This window comes from Bubalus bubalis, chromosome 22, assembly GCF_019923935.1.
Source record: "Bubalus bubalis isolate 160015118507 breed Murrah chromosome 22, NDDB_SH_1, whole genome shotgun sequence".
NCBI lineage: Eukaryota > Metazoa > Chordata > Mammalia > Artiodactyla > Bovidae > Bubalus > Bubalus bubalis.
In genome coordinates, this window is record NC_059178.1 from 22,207,601 (window position 1) to 22,232,117 (window position 24,517).

A 24,517-nucleotide genomic window follows, 5' to 3' on the forward strand; every position below is an offset into this window, starting at 1 on the left:
AAAGTGACATTAGAAGGAAGTCTGAGGACAGGGGATTACAACCGGGTACCTGTCCTCAAGACTTTCAAATGTGACTAACATTGGAAAACATGAGGCTTTTCATAGAATTTTATAGACAGACTTCCTCACATTCAGCAGTTTTGATACTTTGGCCTTTTTACCACCACATTTTGTTCCTGTCTCTGTTACAAGCATGTACCTTTTACTGTCTTCACACTGACTGTGAACAAGTCTTCATTCCATCACTAAATCCAGTTCAGAGCAAGGAGATGTCATCTTATTCTTTGTATTCTCAACACCTAGACAGTACCTAAGGTTGACAATGTGTCCAATGGTGGTGGTGGTTTAGTCGCTAAGTTGTGACCCCACGGGCAGCAGTCCACCAGGCTCCTCTGTCCATGTTATTTCCCACTGACATTCCATGGGCTGAGAGTGGACCAAAGAATGCTGGGTGGGTAGCCATTTCCTTCTCCAGGGGATCTTCCTGACACAGGGATTGAACCTGCCTCTCTTGCACTGCAAGCAGATTCTTTACCAACTGAGCATTAGGGAAGCCCTATGTGTACAACACCCATAAACAAGTACAAAGAGGCTAAGAGGGATGTGAGCTTTGCTCAGGATGAGGAGGTTGGAAGCAGGACAAGAAGGGCCAGGAGAATTGTAGACTGTCCCTATAATGAAATGGAAGAGACTACATTCAGAGTAACAAGCCTCAACTCAACGGGAGTCCTGGCCACTTACTTCCTGAGAAGGAACTTACCTTTAGAGCAAGGCTCCCCAGTTTCTAAGGTACACATAAATCACCTGGGAATCTTGCTAGAACGAAGCTTCTGATTCAGGAAGTCTGAGTCAGAATCCTAGAGCCTGGTCTTCTAATAAGCTCCCAGGAGGTTACAGATGCGCTGGTCCACAGTTCAGATACACCTCAAGCACCAAGGCTGCCTCAGGACCTGTGCTCTGAATGTCTGTAACTCACGAATTCAACTGGGGTTGTGGAAAGAAGTAGAAAAAGTGAACTCAAACAGGTAAACTGAGCAGCCCTAATGTGAGTAGCATTTAGGGACGTCAACAAGAGAAGATTAAGGACCTTAGGACTTGGAACCAAGAGGATGCGCCGACACAAGCCCCAGACCAAAAGGGGCAAAGGGAGGGAGAGGCAATTTACTAGGACCGAAGAACTTCGAGGCTGGACTAGGAACAATAGCCCAGGGTCATGAAAACCGCCATGTTCCTGCGTATCTTGCAAGGAGGAGCAAAGGCATCTCCCAGGGACAAGGACAGAGAATGGAGGTCCCAGCCTCACTTCCTTCCCATCGTCTGATCCCCTCCCTTGCCTCCTACTCATTGGATGCAACTGGAGGACCAGGGGGCCAAGGGATGAGCCTCTAGAGCCACCCAGAATGAAGAACAGAGGACAGAGTGACCAGCACAGGGAGCCAGCGAACACAGGAACTTCAACCAATTTAGCAAGTCACTATTTCCTGTGGTTCAAAGTAAACACTCTTAAAACAGGAGTCCGGACTTGTCTAAGTGGGCTACATGAGAAAAGACTGTGAGAGTCTGTGCTGATTCTGTAGGCAGTCTTTAAGAGGAGAAGATTCTCAAGGGGCTTAGAAACAGGGGCAGCTTTAAAGATAAAAGAAAAACAAGCTGACTGCCTGAGGCAAGGGCAGAAATGAAGTCCTGGAAGACCAGCCCAGGGAGTTAAGAACAGAGGGACCCCAGGATCTCTCAGAGAAACAGGACCAGCAGGTTGGGGCTGGGGGCAGGCAAGCGGACCAGCCTTCACTCTAGTCTTAAGAGACACTTTGTCTAAAACCCTCTAACTCCTTTTTAAAAGTTAGATGCAATATCACGGAATTTCCAATATCATGGAATTTCAAGATCTGGGGAAGAAAGCAAACCTGAGGAAAATCAGAAACAATAAGCATAGTAAATGCTAGCTCCTAAAAAAATCCAACCAGAAGTTTGTTAGAGACATATGATAAAAATTATATGTGTGTGTGTATACATCTATACTTACACACAAAGAATACACACATGGTTCCTCATGAGAGCTCTAATCAAGGCTCTCAGGAAAACACTAAAAAATGGGAAAAACTACATCCTCATTAATTGGATTTTTTAACATGCTAAAAACCAGCATCTTTCACACTAAAAGACAGTGTCACCTCACAACCCTGGGGAATGTGACGTAGTCCTGGTCAGTGCTAAGCAGAGCAGTCCTTCTGGAGTGTGGAGGGCAATCAGAGATGGCTGGGCTCCCAAGGAAGTGAAAACCCAGTTTGGACCTCGATTGATGAGTCAGATCTGGTTGCCCTTTGCCAGGATGTTATGATAAACTGTTGATGAATGCATCCCCTCTTCGCCACTTCCACCTCCTTCCCTAAATCCATATTCCAAGAGATACAGGGTGGCTAGTTCACCACTTGCCCCAGGGGGAATTGTCAGAAGGAAAAAAAAAAAAAAATAGAAAACCAGTAAATAAAGATTCCAAATTCTTGGCTTTAGTTCAAATGAGAGACAGAAATAGTTTTGAAAAGAAATATGAACTGGCAGAACGAGTTTTGTTTGTTTGTTTTACCACCCCACTCCAAACTGGGGGAAAGGGAAGACTTAAGAGAGGAAAAAAGCGCAGTTACAGGCTGCACACTGTGTCCCATCCTCAGAATAAAGCCCCTGCATACCAGATGAGAGTTGGGATCACAGGCTTCCCACCAAATCTGGGAGGCTCTAGGAAGATTCTGTTCCTTACTTCCCGTCTTTAATCATTAAAGAAGGCAGATGCAGAGACTGAGACAGGGCAAGAAGAATCTGGATAGCCGAGCCTGGGGGGCTAAGGTGGATGGGCTCAGGGGTTCCCTGCCTTGCTAAACAGTGTCAATTTTAGCTGAGAGATGGAAAGAGGAGACTGACTGATTCTATGTCTAACAAGACACTACTGGCTTGAGGTACAGGTACTAATGGCAGGCGATGCCCAGCAGGTAGTTTAGACCAGGAAGCCAGGTTGGGAGCTGCCACAGATCCACACCTGTATCCCAGAAGCACTGCCTCCGAGTCCACTGGGGTCAGGGCTCAGCTCCGGGCCCCAAGAAGTCAGGGGAGGGGAAGCGGAGTCCTGAACCAAGGTCCCTGACGCCCCTACAGAGGTGGTGCTACAGGAAGGGGAAGGAGGGTCATGGAGGGGAAGGATCCCAAATATTCCTGACTCTTAACCAGGAGCAATTTGGCCTGAAATCAGATGGGGCGGATGGGCTGTGGCCGTGACTCGATTCATTTCTTCTGCTCTCTGTCAGAAAATTAGAATACAAACTGTGTTGCCAGAAATAATGAATGCTATGTCCTGTGACTGTGAAGTTCATATGCATTATAAGTGGTTGATTTTTCTTAGCCTCCACTGCTTAGATGTTCTATGTGAATATTCAGTGAAGGTCAAATCCTATCCAGAAAGAGCAGCCCCATGTCTGACCTGCGCCAGCAATGGACAAGCAGATCCTGGCTGGCCCTCTGGCCTTCATCTCAGTCCCACCTGAGCTCTGACTCAGAGCTGGGAGGGTCTTGGAGGTCCAGCCCACGTGTTGTGAGCAGCAACACTGCCTGGAACCACCTGCCTTTCCAGCTGCCAGGTCCTGCCTGAGAGGTGACACACACGGTCATGTCCCATGACACAGGCTGCACGGCCAGAAGCTCCTGGCTTCCCGGCTGGACTGGGCCATTTTGCTCGCCTTTTCTTCATGATGTCTTTCAGCGCAGCTTCATGTTCCCGCGGCAGCTTCCTGAACTGTCCCAGTTCTTAAGGATCTCTTCTACATAAGCTGGGGAAGGAAATGGCAACCCACTCCAGTACTCTTGCCTGGAAAATCCCATGGATGGAGGAGCCTGGCAGACTACAGTCCATGGGGTCGCAAAGAGTCAGACACGACTGAGCGACTTCACTCACTTTTGAGTTCCCTGAGAGTGACACCCTGGCTTTTCTCTTGTAGAGGGATGGTTGCACTTCTGCCAGAGAGTTGTTAGAAAGACACACACCGGCCAGAGTAATTATGAAGCAATAAATAATTGTCAGAGGCACTACTAATGGATTTTCATCACTAACTAAACATCTTTCCTGATAAGGACTTGTTCCGTTGCTAAATTGCATCCTGTGTCTGACTCTTTGTGACCCCGTGGACTACAGCATGCCAGGCTTCCCTGTCCTTCACTATCTCCCAGAGTTTGCTCAAACTCTTGTCCATTGAGTCAGTGATCAAACATCTCATCCTGATAAGGAGGATAATGGTCAAAATGCTTCATGAGAGCAAGAAAACATTTCTGTGACTGAATGTGACCTTTGCTCTAGCATCATAGCAGACCTCGCTCATAAATCAGCTGTCTGGGGATCCTGGCATAACTGTACCCTGGGAGCCACATGCTGAAGCTTTGTGGAATTCTAGTAAGAACAGCATGGAGAGCTCTGAACATAAACATAGTATTGATACTCGGTTGGCAAAAACCAACTTGTGCAATGGTACAGATCCTCGCAATCTTGCTCTATCCAAGAAAATGTGATAAATGGTTTCCATTCCTAAAAATGCCCAGTTTGCCAGCACTATTATTCATTTTCTATCAAGGAAATTCCACAGCGCTGATTAGCAGCCCTAGGAGGACACTTCTGCTTGCTTTGTAGAGCTTCCATGTCTATCTGAAGACTGCAATTTGGGGGAATTTCCCAGATAACGTGATATATGATTGGCTCAGCTGGTAAAGAATCTGCCTCCAATGTGGAAGACCTGGGTTTGATCCCTGGGTTGGGAAGATCCCCTGGAGAAGGGAAAGGTTGCCCACTTCAGTATTCTGGCCTGGAGAATTCCATGGACTCAGAGTTGGACATGACTGAGTGACTTTCACTCACTCACTTACATGAATACACAGTGCATCCTTCAATAATACCTGCATCCAAACGGCATTTGATTTTTTAACAGCCTACTAACAGGATAAAGAAATTCAAGAGGCAAAATGGATGTCCCCCCCAAGGAAAAGAAATGCAAAAAGGCAAAATGGTTGTCTGAGAAGGCCTTACAAATAGCTGAGAAAAGAAAAGAAGCGAAAGGCAAAGGAGAAAAAGAAAGATAAACCCATCTGAATGCAGAGTTCTAAAGAATAGCAAGGAGAGATAAGAAAGCCTTCCTCAGTGATCAGTGCAAAGAAATAGAGGAACACAACAGAAAGGGAAAGACTAGAGATCTCTTCAAGAAATTAAGAGATACCAAGGGAACATTTCATGTAAAGATGGGCACAGTAAAGGACAGAAATGGTATGGACCTAACAGAAGCAGAAGATAGTGAGAAAAGGTGGCAAGAATACACAGAAGAACCATACAAAAAACTATCTTTATGACCCAGATAACCACGATGATGTGATCACTCACCTCGAGCCAGACATGCTGGAATGCAAAGTCAAGTGGGCCTTAGGAAGCAACACTATGAACAAAGCTAGTGGAGATGATGGAATTCCAGTTGAGCTATTTCAAATCCTAAAAGATGATACTATTAAAGTGCTACACTCCATATGCCAGCAAATTTGGAAAACTCAGCAGTGGCCACAGGACTGGAAAAGGTCAGTTTTCATTCCAATCCCAAAGAAAGGCAATGACACAGAATGCTCAAACTACCACACAATTGCACTCATCTCACACACTAGTAAAGTAATGTTCAAAATTCTCCAAGCCAGGCTTCTACAGTATGTGAACTGTGAACTTCCAGATACTCAAGCTAGATTTAGGAAGGGAAGAGGAGCCAGAAATCAAATTACCAACATCTGTTGGGTCATCAAAAAAGCAAGCCAGTTCCAGAAAAACATCTATTTCTTCTTTATTGACTTTGCCAAAGCCTCTGACTGTGTGGATCCCAACAAACGGTGGAAAATTCTTCAAGAGATGGGAATACCAGACCATCTGACCTGCCTCCTGAGAAATCTGTATGCAGGTCAGGGAGCAACAGTTAGAACTGGACATGGGACAACAGACTGGTTTCAAATTGGGAAAGAAGTAGGACAAGGCTGTATATTGTCACCCTGCTAATTTAACTTATATGCAGAGTACATCATGTGAAATGTAGGGCTGGATGAAGCACAAGCTGGAATCAAGATTGCCTGGAGAAATATCAATAATCTTAGATATGCAGATGACACCACCCTTATGGCAGAAAGTGAAGAACTAAAAAGCCTCTTGATGAAAGTAAAAGAGGACAGTGAAAAAGTTGGCTTAAAGCTCAACACTCAAAAAACTAAGATCATGGCATCTGGTCCCATCACTTCATGGGAAATAGATGAGGAAACAGTGACAGACTATTTTTGGGGGCTCCAAAATCACTGCAGATGATTACTGCAGCTGTGAAATTAAAAGACACTTGTGCCTTGGAAGAAAAGCTATGCCCAATCTAGACAGCATTTAATAAAACGCAGAGACATTACTTTGCCAACAAAGTTCCGTCTGGTCAAAGCTATGGTTTTTCCAGTGGTCATGAATGGATGTGAGAGGTGGTCTATAAAGAAAGCTGAGGGCCTAAGAATTGATGCTTTTGAACTGTGGTGTTGGAGAAGACTCTTGAGAGTCCTTTGGACTGCAAGGAGATCCAACCAGTCCACCCTAAAGGAGACCAGTCCTGAGTGTTCATTCAAAGGACTGATGCTGAAGCTGAAACCCCAATACTTTGGCCACTGATACGAAGAACTGACTCATTGGAAAAGACCCTGATGCTGGGAAAGATTGAGGGCAGGAGGAAAAGGGGACGACAGAGGATGAGATGGTTGGAAGACATCACTGACTCAATGGACTTGAGTTTGAGTAGGCTCCAGGAGCTGGTGATAGACAGGGAAGCTTGGAGTGCTGCAGTCCATGGGGTGGCAAAGCATTGGACATGACTGACCGACTGAACTGAAGTGAACTGAACTAAAAGGATGGACCCTTTATGTCTGCATGATTCTAAGTCACGGACATTAAAGGAAACACTTCTACTGGAACATTTGGGCAAGCATGCTTTGGACCTGGACTGGAAAAAAAAGGACCATAACAGAATTTCAGCCCAGCACCTCATAGCTTCTGACCCCTGCTTAAGCTGCAGTTAGGCCAGCACTCTGCTTACAGATGTGAAGTGGTAATTCTGTAAGAGGAAGGGAGGGATGCCCTGAAAAAGTATAGTCTACCAAACCTGTGAGAATGAACTGCTGTGACTGTCTAGTGTCCCCTAACACCAGAGAATCTATTACTTACAGGACATCCAGGTAGGAGCAATACTACACTCAGGAAACTTAGAGCAGTCCCAGATAGTACAAAACTCATAAATATACTAAAACAGAATAAAAGAGAGAAACTAACTGTAGTCAGCGTGCACTTACACCCAGTAATTATACACAATACTCTCTTGCCCAAAGTGGGCAAAATACGTATCCTCAATAAGCCCATGAAAAATATTACAGGAACTGTCGCAATTCCTTTACAAAGGTTTAAGGAGAGTTCATTGCTGGCCTGAGGATTCCGAGCTGGTAAGGGGAAGGTCTGGGATTTCGAACCTGGGCAGTAGGACCTCGCAGCCAGAAGGCTTTGCCCTGTCCCATGGGCATTTCCCCGCAGGCTACCTGCAGCACTGATGCTTCTCAGGCAGTGGCCATTGCTAAGCAGTGGTCTATGAAGGGACGATATGACCAAAGTTTAGGTCAGTTACCGCTCATTACTGGAAGGGCATGCCACACTGCAATCAAGCATTCTTACATTTTTAGGACCTGGAAGCTGTCAGTAAAGTTTCCAGGACATTTGAGAAGGAACGTGGAACTCATTAAGGAATCATCCATCATTTCATGTGGATTCCATTACCACGCTAACTTATTTTAAAACTAGATCATGCAAACTTTATTTTCGATTGTCCTACAGAAAAGCTGGGACATCTAACAACCAATTTGTGAGTGAGTTACACATATCTCCAGATGATCCCAATCCTTAGTCAATTTACAGAGAGCAAACTGTTTCTCAAGTTCAGAGTCAGTTCCCTGAGAGTGGAACTAGTATAGATCAAAGGCCGAAGGCTTGGCACTGTCTAAGGAAGCCCCCCTGAAGGATGCTTACAATACTTGTAATCACGATGACTGAGGTTTGGGAAATACCTACATCTAATCTGAGTCCTCAGTGTAGCCATCAGATCAGCACACTGCTGAGGACAGTCTTACCTTCAACAGTGGTGTCTTTCCTGGGTTGTATCCTTAATCCTCTTTCAGCATCTCTCTATTCATAGCATCCCCAGCTCCTCCCCGTAACCTTATCCACTGTCATGGCAACACGCACAGGCTGAGGACTACTAATGTCCGGCCTGGTTGCTCTTGAGCCCTGGCCTTTCAGGATGCCAAGTTTTTCTTCGGTTTGTTCTCCTTTGGTATGCTTCCCTGGTGGCTCAAGATGGTTAAAGAATCTGCCTGCAATGCAGGAGACTCCGGTTTGATTCCTGGGTTGGGATGATCCCCTGGAGGAGGGCATGGCAACCCACTCCAATATTCTGGCCTGGAGAATCCCCATGGACAGAGGAGATCGGTGGGCTACAGTCCATAGAGTTGCAAAGAGTTGGACACGACTGAGCAACTAAGCACACACATGTTCTCCTTCACCTGCAACTCATGTCCAGAACTCAGCCCCTCCCAACTGTAGTCACTCATTTTTCCCCAACTTCAGGAATGACATCACCACATACCCTACCATTTTTACTATATTCCCTTTCTTTGCCCTCCATTCTGGACGGGTCCATAAGTCAGGGCAAGTCTACTTCAGACACATCTCTCAATCCATCTTCTTCAATGCTGATGCATGTCCAGTGCACACATTTAGACTACCTCTTGGCTACTGTACCACCTATCTTAATGCCCAAGATCTTTTCTCCCCCCATTTTTCTGGCCACACCACACAGCTTATGGGATCTTGATCCCCCAACCAGGGATTGAATCCAGGCCCCCCTGCAGTGAGAGCTTAGGGTCCTAACCACTGGACCACCAGGGAATTTTCATGTTTTCCTCTTAGTTTAGTATCCTTTACATACACTTGCAACAGTTAAGTTGCTAAAACAAAAGTTCAGTTCAGTTCAGTCGCTCAGTCGTGTCCGACTCTTTGCGACCCCATGAATCACAGCACGCCAGGCCTCCCTGTCCATCACCAACTCGGAGTTCACTCAGACTCACGTCCATCCAGTCAGTGATGCCATCCAGCCATTTCATCCTCTGTCATCCCCTTCTCCTCCTGCCCCCAATCCCTCCCAGCATCAGAGTCTTTTCCAATGAGTCAAATCTTCGCATGAGGTAGCCAAGGTACTGGAGTTTCAGCTTTAGCATCATTCCTTCCAAAGGAATCCCAGGGGTGATCTCCTTCAGAATGGACTGGTTGGATCTCCTTGCAGTCTAAGGGACTCTCAAGAGTCTTCTCCAACACCACAGTTCAAAAGCATCAGTTCTTCTGCACTCAGCTTTCTTCACAACTCATTAGTTTTTCATAAAAGTTTCTTTACCACCTGCCTTAGCTTAAGTTTCAGACTTAACTCTGTGCCCTACTCCAATCACATGCACTAAGGTTTGGCCATAACCATCTGCTCTTAGGTTCCCTTGAATAGGCATCAATAGAGACAGGAGAATACAGTGGTTAAGAAAGAGGGCTTTTCATTTGGACTGACATACACTGAATCACGGATTTACCTCTTACTCATATAATATACTATGCATCTATTCTGAGACTCAATTTTTCCTCCTCTCAAAAAAATGGAACAATATTGCAAGGTTACCATCAGAATTAAGAAAATGTGTCAGCTATAACAATCCTCCTCATCATCAGATATATCCATATCTATTATTTAACGTTTAGCAAATTTTCAAAGAAACACTTTGTATAACTATATTAGTGTTAGCTGGTTAATGATGTCCTCAAGGCTTGTATTCTTTAGTCTATAGAATGTCTTGATAGTTTGAGGAAAAAATTGAAACAGATTTGTAGCAATGAATAACTACCCAGTTAAAGCTCTTATAATGTCCACTTGTCTATACCACAGACTTAATAATTCACTGAGTACAGAACTTTCATATAATATGCTGTACATTATTATTTTACTTACTATGTGCTATATCTCCAAATAAATCTGAATATAGAGAGTTCATCTTCTAATTCTTAACATTGCCACACTACCTAACCCAACACAAGATTCTTGGGAGTCCTTCAATAAATACCGAGGTCAGAGTGAGTTATCCGCCTAAAGACTGCTGCTCCTGATATTGTTCAACCACGATGTTTTTTTCCCAAGGGAATAAAGGAAAACAATGTTTTGCAATTTCTTTTTTATCACACTATATAAAGCAAAATGCAAACTGGCATGATCCTACAGGCACACAGATTAAAATTAGGCTTTGAGTAATTAAGTATTTTAATTACAAAGTTGATAAGCAGTTCATAACAGTGAGGCTATGTTTCTCCAGACTACCTGCACTCCCTGATACCCGTAAGCATGCACAGTGCTTGTAAAAATGGTGGCTGATATCTGACTGCAAGCAGGAAAAAAATCTGTGTGCTGGCTCGAGTTGGAGACCGTCTCACAATGGCTCTGTGGGAAAAATGCTGTTCCTTGCCAATATTCTGTCTCCACAGATTCACACCTATTTCCTCTGATATTCATGGTTTGAAAAAAATTTTTTAAATCGTGTTCACGAGTTATTCTGAGCTTCTTCAGTAAAATTCACTGTCATGAAGTTAAAAGACGCTGGCTCCTTGGAAGGAAAGCTGGGACAAACCTGGATGACGTGAAAGTGACAGTGTGAGTTGTTCAGCCCCGTCTGACTCTGCAACCCACGGACTGTAGCCTGGCCCGCCAGGCCCCTCTGTCCATGGGATTCTCCAGGCAAGAATACTGGAGTAGGTAGCCATTCCTTTCTCCAGGGTATCTTCTCGACCCAGGGACTGAACCCAGGTCTTCCTCCTTGCAGGCAGATTCTTTACCATCTGAGCCACAAAGGAGAAGCATCCCTTTGCTGACAAAGGTCTGTATAATCAAAGCTATGGTTTCTCCAGTAGTCATGTATGGATGTGAAAGCTGAACCATAAAGAAGGCTGAGCACCGAAGAACTGATGGTTTCAAATTGTGGTGCTGGAGAAGACTGTTGAGAGTCCCTTGGACAGCAAGGAGATCCAACCAGTCAATCCTAAAAGAAAATGACCCTGAATATTCATTGGAAGGACTGATGCTGAAGCTGAAGCTCCAATACTTTGGCCACCTGATGGGAAGAGCCGACTTCTTGGAAAAGACCCTGATGCTGGGAAAGACTGAAGGTAGGAGGAGAAGAGGGCGACAGGGGGTAAGATGGTTGGATGGCATCACGGACTCAGTGGACATGAGTTTGAGCAAACTCCAGGAGATAGTGGAGGACAGAGGAACCTGGCATGCTGCAGTCCATGGGGCCACAAAGAGTCAGACATGACTTAGCGACTGAAGAAACAACAATGACAGAGATAGCTAGCAGTTATCAGCAGTTACTGTGCAGCAGGCACCACCAAAAGTGCTTTAAAAGGTACTAACTGTTTCAATTCTCCTGACAACCCTATAAGGTAGGTACTACTGTCTGCATTCTACAGATGCGACAGCCAGAGGTTAGGGAGAAACGCCCCTGTGCCCATGGTTATATCACTGCCGAGGGGTTCAGTCTGGATAGCACTTAGACCGTCCATACTCAGGGCCTCTGCTCTCCACTACCACGCCACTCTGCTCTCATCAAGTAGAATTCAGTAAGTGCTACGAGTTTTAGACAACTCTTCAGGAACTCAAAGGAAGGAGAAATGACTCCCTGTTTAAGTTCAGGGACGACCTCAAGGAGAACATATGCAGGATTCAGACAGGCAGATAGAGGCATGTGTGAATTCTGGGCTCCAGGTGAACAAAGCCAAAGAGCCAGGGAGGTGCAGAAACAGGACGGGATGGACAAGGACTCCACTGTGGTGAGTGGTGCACCAGAAGGCACAGTGGGAAGACCCTTCAGGTACCCCAGAAAGACACTCTGGGCCTTTAACCACTGGCCATGGAAAGCCTCTAAAGTTTCCCTCAACAAGGTGACATGAGCAGAGACAGTCTTTGGGAAGAGTTATTAGAATTTTTTAAAAGATTAAACCTTTCTTTTTTTTCCTCAGAAAATCATTTTCCTTACTTCTATAAAAGGTTATTTGGGGATAATAATCCCAAAGTCAAGACATTCTCCACTGGGAAGACTGAAGCTCCATTGGGACAAAGGCTAACAGGATGAAACTTAATAGGGATGAGAACGAAGTTCTGCAACTTCAGCTGCACATGTTTAGGATGACTGCTTTCTGGCATGAGTAGATCTCATGCGAAAAAGACAAAGAGATGTTGGCCAAATGGAAGGTCAGTACAAGCCAAGACCATTACATGGACGCCAAGAAAACTACATAATTGAGTCTTGAGTCCCATAGATGTACAGAAAGAAAGGGGAGACAGTTGTCCTGAATGCAGCAGAACTGGAATTCTGCTCTGGGCACCACATGGGAGAAGGATGCTGATGTCCAGGACTAAATTCAGAGCAGGGTGGATGAACAGAGATCATCAAGAAGCCACACCACATGTGGAAATGCTGTGGAAGCACTGGAGACAGGGAGAAAGCTCCAAGGACGCATGTGGTTTTGAATTATGGTGCTGGAGAAGACTCTGGAAAGTCCCTTGGCGACTCCAGTCAATCAAACTCCAGGAGATCCAACCAGTCAATCCTAAAAGAAATCAACCCTGAATATTCATCGGATGGACTGATGCTGAAATTGAAGCTCCCATTCAGACCCTTCTGATACTCTGGAAATTATACTACTTCCTGAAAAAGTTTAGGATGGGATTGTCTAATATTGATGTCTGGGTTCTATTTCACAGATTAGAATGCACTTCGAAGGGACTACAACCTCTTACTGGTAAGGGGTCTCCACAGACTTGCCTAATTTCAAAAGGAGGCTGTGCTTTAGGCCTTTTGTTTTGTCAGAAGGACAAAGAGGAGGAAAGCACAAGCAACAGCAGCAGCAAACAGAGATGGATCAAGTGATAAATCCTGGAATATTTGAACTAAAATACACTTAAATATTCATGCGTGTGTGCGGGCTACGTCACTTCAGTCGTGTCTGACTCCTTGCGACCCTATGGACCATAGTCCGCCAGGCTCCTCTGTCCACGGGATTCTCTAGGAAGAATACTGGAGTGGGTTGCCATTCCTCCTCCAGGGAATCTTCCCATCCCAGAGATCGAACCCAAGTCTCTTAGGTCTCCTGGATTGGCAGGCGGGTTCTTTACCACTAGTGCCACCTGGGAAGCGCAAAATATCCACACCTACTGAATCATTTGAGGTTGTCAAAGAATGAGAGACAACGGATGCATACCATGCTACTACACAGGAAGAATCTTCTGAAGTGCGCACACGCTCTGCTGGCCTCATGACAGTTACAGTTATACTGCTACGAAGCCCCTGGCTGACTATTCCTGTCACTCCCGGGGCTGCCTGACACCAGGCTCTCTAACTACCTTCAGCAGGCAGGGCTGGCATGTGGTTCCCATCTCCATAACTCCAAGACTCCTTTCCAAGTTTACGGAAGCACTATTTGGGATTAGCATTGCAACTCATGGAACAAGAAGAAAAGCAGGGTGAAAATAACTCTTAGTATCACCTACTTATTCCAGAAGTTTCAGATAGTTAAATACCATTTCAGTACACAAATAACAGATACTGAACCTTCTGTCCTTTAAAGCAAAATAATGGACTTTTCTTGTCCCAACTAGTGATTGCTGGACTCCTGGAAAGTCTAAAACAGAGAACTGCATTTAAGCAGGAGATGTTTTTTACATATCTGATCCCAATTTTACTGCCTATTTTCATAAGAGAAGGAAAAACAGTTGAAGTCTTGTGTTCATTTACTTGTCTATATCTAACAAACGGACAGTGCGTAACAGGGAGCCTCATAGCTCACAGAAACAAGACCTGTTTACCCTGCTCACTTACAAGACCTGAGTCTGTCTGGGACCTGACCTTTGTAAGCTTATTATTAATTTATCACTCTATTGCCTAGCAATGGAAGTCCACCTCAGCACTCACATGGTCTCCATAGTTTTTCCCCCTTCGATGATCCACAGGCTTCTCTAGCACTAAGAAACGAGTCCCTTTCTCGCGATCCTCCGTCCTTCTGTTTAGACAAGCACTTGGGGGCCATGGTTAGTGCTATTGTCTCTGTCAGTGGTCTCGCCTCCAGGTTGTACGACACCCTCAGAGCGAGCTGAAAGGCTTTTGCGCTCTGTCTCCCAAGACGGCAGTACTCTGCTTCCCGTGTCTTTACTGCAACAATAGTGCGCATCTCGACTGAGCTGCCTTCTCTCCCTGCTTCTGGAAGATTTCCAGGCAGGGTCTGTGTTTACGTCAGCAAGGCTGATTCAGAACACTACCTCTGGGGCTTTAACCAGGCTTTGAAACACATTCCTGCACTCAGCTCAGCTGGGGTCAGTAGGAGGCCTTCCAGTAAATCTGGTACTTCACTTTTTCATTCTGCTTATTGCAGAGGGGCACTGATTTCCTTTTAGCTCATCCTCTAAGCTATGTTATTACCTTTCAGATGATTTCTGCTGGGACATTAGCTGTTAGAGCCTTGCATTATTATGCCCACTGCCTTTAGAATTCCTTATCTGCAAAAACTGTGCTTTCTTGGTAACCTAAGCGCTGTTGTTGTTCTGTTTTCCATCTGATTTATTTTAAACCTTAGGATCATAAAAATTAAGTCCTTTGTTTATATATTTTCAAATCTAAACAGAAGTCGTATCTTGTTAAATTTGCCTTTGATTAGCACAGTTGCTCTTCAATTCATCCCTGGGCTTAGAGTTTAACCAGGGCCTTACCAAATTTGTAAAGATAGAACATGTATATAGAGGGCAGGGTTGTGATTAGATACAGAACTACAGGGGTTATCACAGAGAAACCATAGAATGTGAAACTGAAAATTATTTATAAATATAAAGCAAATTCCTTATTACTTCCAAGATTCAAAATTACATAATCCTTATTTAGTAATAGTCATCAAAGCACAAAAATGTAACTTTATTTTCACAAATAAATGAGTGCATCAAGCTATTTCCACAATCCTAGATATCACACTGAAGACTTATCTCCTGTCATGAACCTTGGTTATGCTTACTACCCCCTGAAATCTATGATAAAACTAAAAAGAAATAAACAAAAAACCAGTATTTCAGTTAAGCAGGCTTTCTCACCACATTCTAATCTAAAAAGAAGTCTCAATGAGGCCAAAGTAGACTTTACCTTTGATGACAAAATACACTAGTAAAACAATTTAAAAACAACAAAAAAAACAGACTTGCAAAATATAAAGATGATGCTACTTAAATAAAAAGAACCCAGAACACACTGAAGCAAATGATTCTAATCCGATTCAAAGGAAATGAATTTCAAATAAACAACAAAACCATTGTTCCTGATTCTTCACTTCCCCCCAAAAGACCACACAGAGGACAAGAAAAGGCAGAAAAAGAAAACAGAAGTGCGGTAAGTAGCCTTGACAAGTGGCTGTATGGACAGCAGTGCTCTGCGAGTTAAACAGGAAACGAGGTAAAGAGACCATGGAAATCTTCCTGGGGAGAGCATGCACTCCTGTTTCTTGAAGTAGACCCTCTGCTTGCGTTTAATCAGATGAATTTTTGGTGTTGCGTGTACCCTCTAACTCAGGCATCAATGTCTCAAAGAAGGTGCCTAAGAGAAGAGCAGATGGAGGGTAGGAAAAGATCAGAGGAAATGGACAGAGGCAGTCACACAAACCCCACGCCAGATCAGGGCAGGCACGAAAACGAGAACCCCTTTCTCACCCACATGTCTTCTCTATGGACCAGGCCAAGAGACTCAGCCATTTCCCCTTGGCGTCATTTGCCCCAGCACTGAAATCAGAGGAAAGACTGGTAGCCCTACCAAAGAAATATTTTAATTCCATTAAAGGGTGGAAGAGCTTGCTTGGGTAATGGAGTCTCCCTCAGCAGATGTTTCTAAGATTAGATAAATCATCTGGAAAGATTAGATCAGTTTAAATGCTCCCGCGAAAAAACAGGAACTGGAAGCAAAACCCTCCAAGTCATTCATTTAAGCATCTTTTTCTAAGATCCCATTTTAACTAGTCTTCTCAAATTAGTAACAGGGCGTACCTACTTCCCTTCTATATTTGGGCTTTAGAAACTTACATTCACACCACAACAAAAATTGTGAAAGGTTAAAAAGTTAACAGTTTACTATCACTTAATATTATGCATCATAATCTAATGAAAAAAAAAACTATAAGCCCCACCCATGCATTCACCAAAAAATGGATTTAAAACAAACAAAAAAGTTACAGCAACTGTCTGCTTTCTCCTTGTCTGTTATAAGTGAAAGGGAAAAAAAACAAAAACAAAAACCCAGTCAGCAGAAGGAAGCCTATAGCCCAAAATATTAATTGAGGAAGTGCTCTGAAACTTACCTCTTAGCAGGTTAAGAGGGTCACGAATGCTATCAAGGGAGACGGACGCTCAAAACATCTCTGTGGCCCGGTGTCCTCATGGCCCAGGGGTGAGGAGGCCATCCTTTGGCCCACTGCACCCCACCACCTACAGAGTTCTGTCTCCCCCTCCACGTGGGAGCCAGGACCTGTCCCGCAGCTGCCTCCAGCTCTGCGGGCCCGAGAAACAAAGGGCTGTGAGGCAGCTTCTCCTCGGAGTGGAGAACAATTCCCAGCGCATGGGAGCTATTTAAAGAGGTGGTGCCTGCGAGACCAATGCTGCTTCGGAGCCTTCCTGTTTGTGTCCCGGCTCACATTTTCATCCATTTCCGAATGAAGACTGCAGAGTGTAATCAGCCCCGAGAAGGCTGAGATTTATGCAAACCCGTGCGGTGTGCAAGGGTGATTTTTAGAAATGGTTTTTCCCTTTCCTTCTCTTCTCCACTAAGTAGACAGGAGGCTTTATTAAAAGCACTTTGAAAGTCAAAAGCAAAACCTGTACCTGTTGTGATCTGGTAAAAGTTGTTCCAACTCCTGAAAGCCTCTTAACCTGAAGTGTAGAAAGGAAAGACTGTGTGGATGATTGATCCAATGTCTATCAAGTAAGAACGCAGAGAAAAACCAAGAGATTCATGGTCAGAAAGCAAGGGTTTGATTCAAAAAACCTTCACCGATTACTAGCTAGCCTTTAGTAAAGAAATGCACCCAATCTTTCTGGGCTTCAGTTTCTTTGTCTGAAGAAACAGGACCGATAACACATGCTTTGTATGTCTGCTTGTGAGAACTGCCTAAGATGACTGGAAAAGACCCCACGCTGGGCTTCGATAAAGTAAGAGCACGTAGTCATTACATCATGGCGCCCAGATGCCCAGTGGCTGTTACAGACATTAGTAGCTGGGTAAAAACAAATAAGCCTGGCAGGCTACAGTCCACGGGGTTGCAAAAGAGTCGGACACACCTCGGTGACTAAACAACAACAACAAAAAGAGTGAATACCTCTCCTCACTTCTCTCCAAAATTATACAAAATATAAACTATACAAAATTATAGAAAATACTGTTTGCCTGTGGGCTGGCTGCCTCCCCACTGGCACCCAGGCTGCCAGAGAGTCAAAGGCTTCACTAGGAATGCTGGTTTTTAACAATAGCCCCAGTACCCAGAACACTTTCCAGATAGTAACATACAATAAATAATTGCTAAATAAACGAATAGATAACTGCAACATTTCAGGCAAAATCAAGCACAAAGCTCTACACATGGTAAGCCTGTAACAAATACATATCACATTAATGAATGTACAGCCACTTTTTTTTTTTTAATAGAAAAACATCCCAGGAAAAATGCAGTGTGATAGAATTTTAAGACAAGTTGGAACTCTGAAAAACATTTTAGATAAATGTGACTGTACGTTTTGTTAGATCACCCAGTTCTAAATACATTATTAAGATGGTTCTTGAAGTGAAGTGAAGTTAAAGTGTTAATCGCTCAGTCATGTTGGACTCTACAACTCCATGGACTGTAGCCTGCCAGGTTTCTCTGTCCATGGAATTCTCCAGGCAAGAATACTGGAGTGGGTTGCCATGCCCTTCTCCAGGGGATCTTCTCCACCCAGGGATCAAAGCTGGGTCTCCTGCATCGCAGGCAGATTCTTTACCATCTGCGCCATCAGGGAAACCCACAAACTTCTTACTCATGGAGAAAGGATTTCAAGAATAAACTCAGCTAAACGTTTTCAGCGAATTAATTCATATTGGATACTGTACCTAATATCCACAAACTTCTTATCTCATGGATACTAGTTACAATATCCAACGTGAATTAATTCGCTGAAAAAGTTTAGCTTAATTTGTTCCTAAAATCCTTTCTTGGGCCTGTTTTTGTTCAAAGTGGAAACTTGCTTTCTTTTGTTGCCCTTTAAGTTGGAGCTTGGTGCTGATGGGATTTGAGGAGAACTCATTGATTTTTTTTAAGAGCATTACCCAGACGAGAAGGCTAGAGATGCATGGTCCCTTGTGGCTCTTATGATCTGACTGCTGATGTTTAATATAACATAACAACGTGCCTGGAGACAGGAGAGTCATGGGGACCTGGAACAATAGATTTAGTTTTGAGCCTTAACATTGCTTGAATCCAGGTCAGGCTAGTTCAGGTCACTAGAGACTAAAAATCAATTCTTTGATGGCTGCTCATTAATCCATTATGTGTAAGGAAGAAAGCAACTGGAGTGGATATTTGTTCATTCTATAAAATTACCAGCAGAGGCAAGATCCTGAATCTTAAAAAGATCCTATGAAACGTAATCCCCTCTTTGAAGGGTTTCTCTTGCTTTGCTTAAGAAATAGGACCCCACTTTCAAGTTTCTCTTTCCTTCTCTGCACTCTTTCTGGCTCCTGCTTTATAGAAAGAATAAGAGCTGTCCTACCACAGGTCTTTCCACAAACATTCAAAGCGGAATATCAAGATTTAAAGTTGCTCGCTTTGAATGAAGTCATTTTAGTTCCAAAATATGAGGAAGCATCTCGTGATCACTGATCCTGAAAGTTCTACAGGTTTTGGCCAGCGAAGAAGAATCTCTGAAGAACAGAGAGTCACAACCAAATAAAGACAGAGTTTATTACCTTTAATAACTGTCTGTTCTGTTTTCCTAAGTTAGAATTTTAGACACTGATGATAAGGCTTTCTACATCCCTCCTCCTTCTGCTCTCATGGCGTCCCCCATGCTAGAGGCATTTTTAATTGAGTAATTAAAGATTTAAAGAAAGAAAGAAAGAAAGAAAGCGAAGTCGCTCAGTCGTGCCCAACTCTTTGCAACCCTGTGGATAGTAGCCTGCTCCAATCTCCTCCGTCCATGGGATTTTCAAGGCAAGAGTACTGGAGTGGGTTGCCATTTCCTTCTCCAGGGAATCTTTCCAACCCAGGGATCGAACCCAGGTCTCTCACATTGTAGACAGACGCTTTACCATCTGAGCCACCAAGAAGTTTCTACATTGACTTTTGACAGCTTCCAGCGACAAGGATTTCTCACCTTACCTGTAGCTTCCAGTCTAATAAATATCAGTCTACGTGGAGCTTGTGAGTTCAACCCCGAGGGTTATCAAGTGAGGCTTAAATGCCTCCAGAAACATGCATGATTGTGGGGAATGGGGGGTGAACTGTGGAAACTACCATCCAGTCCTCAAGTTTCTTCTTCATCTAATGAAGAAAGAACCTCTTTAAGCAACTCTTCGAGAAGTTCTAATACCCTCCCCCTTCCCTGGGGAAGCAGATGTACCCTGCTAGCTGTTTTCTATGAAACAGTTTTATTGTCCTAGTTATTAATACTAACAGACTTAGTCAGGATATCATTGTGTATGGTTAACGAATAAAAAGAAAACTTCAAGTTACTGATTACAGGGTCTCCTTATGCTTATTTCTATCATTATTTGAGACTATATATCTCATTTGAATAAATATTTATCTAATGTTACAGAAAGCACAAAAATCAATCTGGTAATGGACAAGAATTTATAGGCATGACTAACAGGAGCAAATATCTCAGAACATTATCTCAAAGAATAGCATTACTAGGTATAATAAACTGGACAACAGAACAATAATGAATATTTCCTTTCTGCCATCTGTTGTTTTATAGGATAGCACATCTCCTGCCAGCTGACTCAAATGAGTAAAACAAAGTCACATTGAAAGATTAATCTTATTGATAAGGATGCATTTTGATGGCAATTAATTCTAAGAGGTTAGGGCTACTTCTTTTCCAAAATGAGGAACGAAGAAGATAGTATTTCTCCCTCTTAACTGGCTGTGGGGTAAGAGCTCCGTTAAATGCTTTGAAGACATGAGGTTCTTATCCTCTATCAATTCACGAACTGGTGAGACAGGTACAGAAACTTCAAGTACAAGGTACTAGGTAGTAAAAGAGAAAGGATCACCAAAGGTCAAGAGTGCAAGGCAGGAGACCGGAAGGACACAGGGTCAAGGGCTTTGTCATTTCCAAGCTGCTTGATCTTCCAGAAACTTCATCCCTCTAAGCCTCACTTTCCTCATGGGTAAAACAGAGATCATACTAGTATCTGCTTCCCAGGGCTCTGATGAAAATTAAATGAATTTATGAATTCATTTCACAGCCTATGTGGCAGCTGAGCCTGTGGACTGAGTGTACGACTTTGGGGGAAGGATGTCTGAACAGTACAGTTCTATGACTTCCACATTTTAGGACAAAGGGCATGCCCAAGGACAAAGAGAGAGATTTTTTGAAGATAAAAAGCTAAATAAATTCATAAGAAGACCCTGACAATCTTAAATGTGCATTCAATGAAACAAAAGGCTTCAAAATATTTGAAGTAAAAACTCTTAGAACGGAAATCCCAGTAACAGTTGAAGAGTTCAATACTCAACACTCAGCAACAACACACAGAATAAGACAGAAAATCAAGAAAAAGAGAAGACTTAAATAGCATCAACCAAATCAACTTAATGGATATTTTTAGAATACTCTTACCCAAAAGAGCAGAATATATAGTCTCTTTAAGTTCACAGGGAGTATCACCGAGATAAATCATATGCCAAATCACAAAACAAAGCTTTATAAATTCTGAAGGATTGAACTCATACAAAGTATGTTTTCTGATGACAAAGGAAGTCATTTAGAAATCAGAAAATAAAAATATCTAGAAAATTCCTGAATATTGAAAGTTAAAGGACACACTTTTTTAAAACCCATATATCAAAGAAGAAATCCCAAGGGAAATCAGAAAATATTTTTAACTGAATAATAAGAAAACTATGACATATCAATATTAGTAGGATACTGCTAAAGCAATCCTTAGAGGGTATTTTATAGCATTAAATGGTTATTAAAATGGAAGAAAGGTCTATAATGAATGACCTAAACTTCTATCTTAGTAAGCTAGTAAAAGAAGAACAAATTAAGCCCAAAATAAATCAAAGAAATAATTGAGATAAGAACTAACAAAAATTAATGCAAGAAAGATTAAACAGATGAAAGATAGAAAAAAAATATTTAAAAGCTAGGTTTGGGAAAAGATGAACAGAAATGGTAAATCTGTAGCTATTTTATCAAGAAGAGAGAAGAAAAAAATTAGCAGTGTTAGGAAAGAAAAAGAGGATGGCCCTAAAAATCCTCAAGATAGAAAATGGATATTAATGGCATACTATAAACAACTATGGGTTTCCACAGTGGCTCAGTGCTAAAGAAACCTCCTGCAAGGCAGGAGACACAAGTTTGATCCCTGGGTCAGAAAGAGCCCCTGGAGGAAGGCATAGCAACCCACTCCAGTATTCTTGCCTGGAAAAATCCCATTGACAGACGAGCCTGGTGGGGTCACAAAAGAGTCAGACACAACTGAGAGACTAAACAACAACAACAATAAGCAACTATAACCCAAGAGATTCAACAACTTACATGCAATGGACAAATTCCTTGAAAGACACAAACTACGAAAATTGTCAGCAGAAGAAATGGAACCTACCTATATTCATGCTGAATACTGACTGATGATTTCATTGTACTTTTCACGCAGCACTAATTTATTCACAGATAAATGAAAACTAGCCTCACCAGTGTGATAACCTCAGCTTCAAAAGTTCTTATGCCAATGAAAATTAAAAACCTGAAATAGACTGCATGGTTACAGATACAGCAGGAAGGGAAAATGAAGGGTGAATCAATACAGCCAAAGTCATAGCACTTGCATAATTAGAGCAAAATTATTATTATTTAATACTCTTTATTACAAGTAGGTTTTAAAATAAGTTTTAGTGTGTGTCTAGATCTCAACCCATCTCTTTTTCGGAATTAAAAAGCTTGGAAGTGAAAGTATAGCTTCTGTCACAACACAAATGGTCCTGAGTAGATGCCTAGGAAGGAAAGAAGCAAGGTGACTGACAGGAGGAAGTGTGTTTTGAGTCCAGGAGAGCAAACAGTTCTTGTTTGCTGCAAACCGTGAACAGCCAGCTTTGACTATTAGGAGCTATGTGCCAATGATTACTAACTCAACTGCATAGTGAGGGCAGGAAGTCACAGGATGACTGTTGCTTTTATGCTGTACTTCTATTAAAACTTGATTTTATTGCCCATTTCCAATAGCTCTTGGGCTTGGGTGGTAAACGACAGCCTTTTAGTAATTCTGCAAAGGATGCAGCTGGTGAGAAAAATGTAATCACATATGTATCCAACACGGAAGAACAAATAAAAACAAAACACGATTCTCTACTTACAAGTCAAACAAGTTATGTGCCTTACCTAAGAGGTTGTCTTTAAATTCTAATCATTGGTGATCATTAATAAATGAAACACTTTAGTTTTCTCAAGTGTTTATATTTCTTATATTGAGAAGTCAAACAATAGGCTAGACTTTTCATAGGAGATATGTACAATCAAGATGTCATGCAGGCTTAAAATACTGATAACAATAATAAAACGCTTTAGGTGTTTGCTAGGATCTGATTAGGTATTTTAAGTGCTTTACATGTACTAGCTAATCTCATCCTCTGTACCACCCAATGAGACTGAACTACTACTTCCATCATTTTATAGATCAAAAAACAGAACCGCAGAGAGGTTATGTAACCTGCCCAGGACTGCACAGCTAGGCTCTGATGCTGCAAAAACTGAAGGATAATTTTCCAATGCGCCAGTTACTACCTCTGCTTTCACATTACAGGGATTAACATTTTTACAAGTTTGTTTTTTTTTTACTTCTGGGAATGACAATTTTTGCCTGTATGGTTTTACCTTGAATCAGGAAAAATACGGTATGAGGAAACAGTACTACCATACAGGTCTGTGAGCTTCTCATTAGCAGGCCATTTGCTGGGATGAAGAGCATTTTCAATAACACAGCAGCACACTCCCAAGGCAGCAAGCCCATCTGTGAACAGTGCAGGGAGGAGGTGTTAACATTAAAAGGCAAGCAAGGTGGAGCTGAGACCAGCGCAGCTCCCTGTCTTCCCTGACCCAGAGGACAAAGAAACCAATTCAGTCTCAAAAGCAAAACTTAATGAACCCCCACATCTTGGAATGAGCAAAGGATGTGACATCTGTCTACAGAAACTTGTCTTGGAAACTCGATCTGTAAGACAAGAAAAATCGTACTTGCTCAAGTATTCTCTTTGAGTAGAAGACCTACAAGGAAGATGCAATCACTACCTGATGTTTACATGACTTCCGGAAGGGAAAGGGAAAACACTGAACATTTATCGAGCCCCCAGGTTGAGCCAAACACTGTTATGTCATTCCCATTTCACCTGATTAAATCTTGACAGTTGTATCCAGAAGGTATTATTCTCCCCATTCCTAAGGTCTAGAAAAACTGAGGACAAAAGAGGTTATATGAAGTGCAAGCAATAGACGTTAGAGAAAATTCTGTACCTCAAACCAGAGACTAGAGTATAGTTCAGCAGGTAAAGAATCTGCCTGCAATACAGGAGACACAGGTTCCATCTCTTGGTTGGGAAAATCCCCTGGAGTAGGAAATAGCAACCCACCCCAGTATTCCTGCCTGGAGAATTCCATGGACAGAGGAGCCTGGCAGGCTATGGTCCATTGTGTTGCAAAGAGTTGGACATGACTGAAGCAATTTAGCACACGATTTAGCAAGATTAAGAAATTAACTCATATATAAATCTTACTGTGTGGCATTGTTCTAAGGTCTTTGCTTACAGTGATGTCTTTAATCCTCATGATAAGTCTATGAGATTAATTCTGCTATTAATATTATCCCCAGTGAGGAAACTGAGCAACTGAACAGCTAAATAACTGGCCAAAGTCAGTAGCAGAGCTAGAAAAACGCTCTTCAACACTAATTTGGTTCTTTTAAAGCTAACAGAGGGGAATTCCCTGAAGGTCTAGTGGTCTAGAGGTCTCCATGCTCTCTCTTTCAGGGCTTATGGGTTTGCTTGCAGATCAGGGACCTAAGATCGAGCAATATGGGATAAATAAAA

General features: G+C 42.8%; 1 protein-coding gene across 6 annotated transcripts in view; it reads right to left on the minus strand.

Annotated features, from left to right (window-relative positions):
• The window catches only part of ARHGAP28 (Rho GTPase activating protein 28), a 141,221-nt gene that overhangs the window by 88,411 nt on the left and 28,293 nt on the right, over positions 1–24,517 (minus strand). Inside the window, exon 1 of one of the 6 annotated variants that reach the window (XM_025273593.3) lies at positions 16,538–18,075. The exons of the other annotated variants lie outside the window; for them this stretch is intronic. The gene's annotated coding sequence lies outside the window, so the exon portion shown is untranslated. Of the gene's footprint in view, positions 1–16,537; positions 18,076–24,517 lie in introns of those variants that run through there. 6 annotated transcript variants of the gene reach the window in all.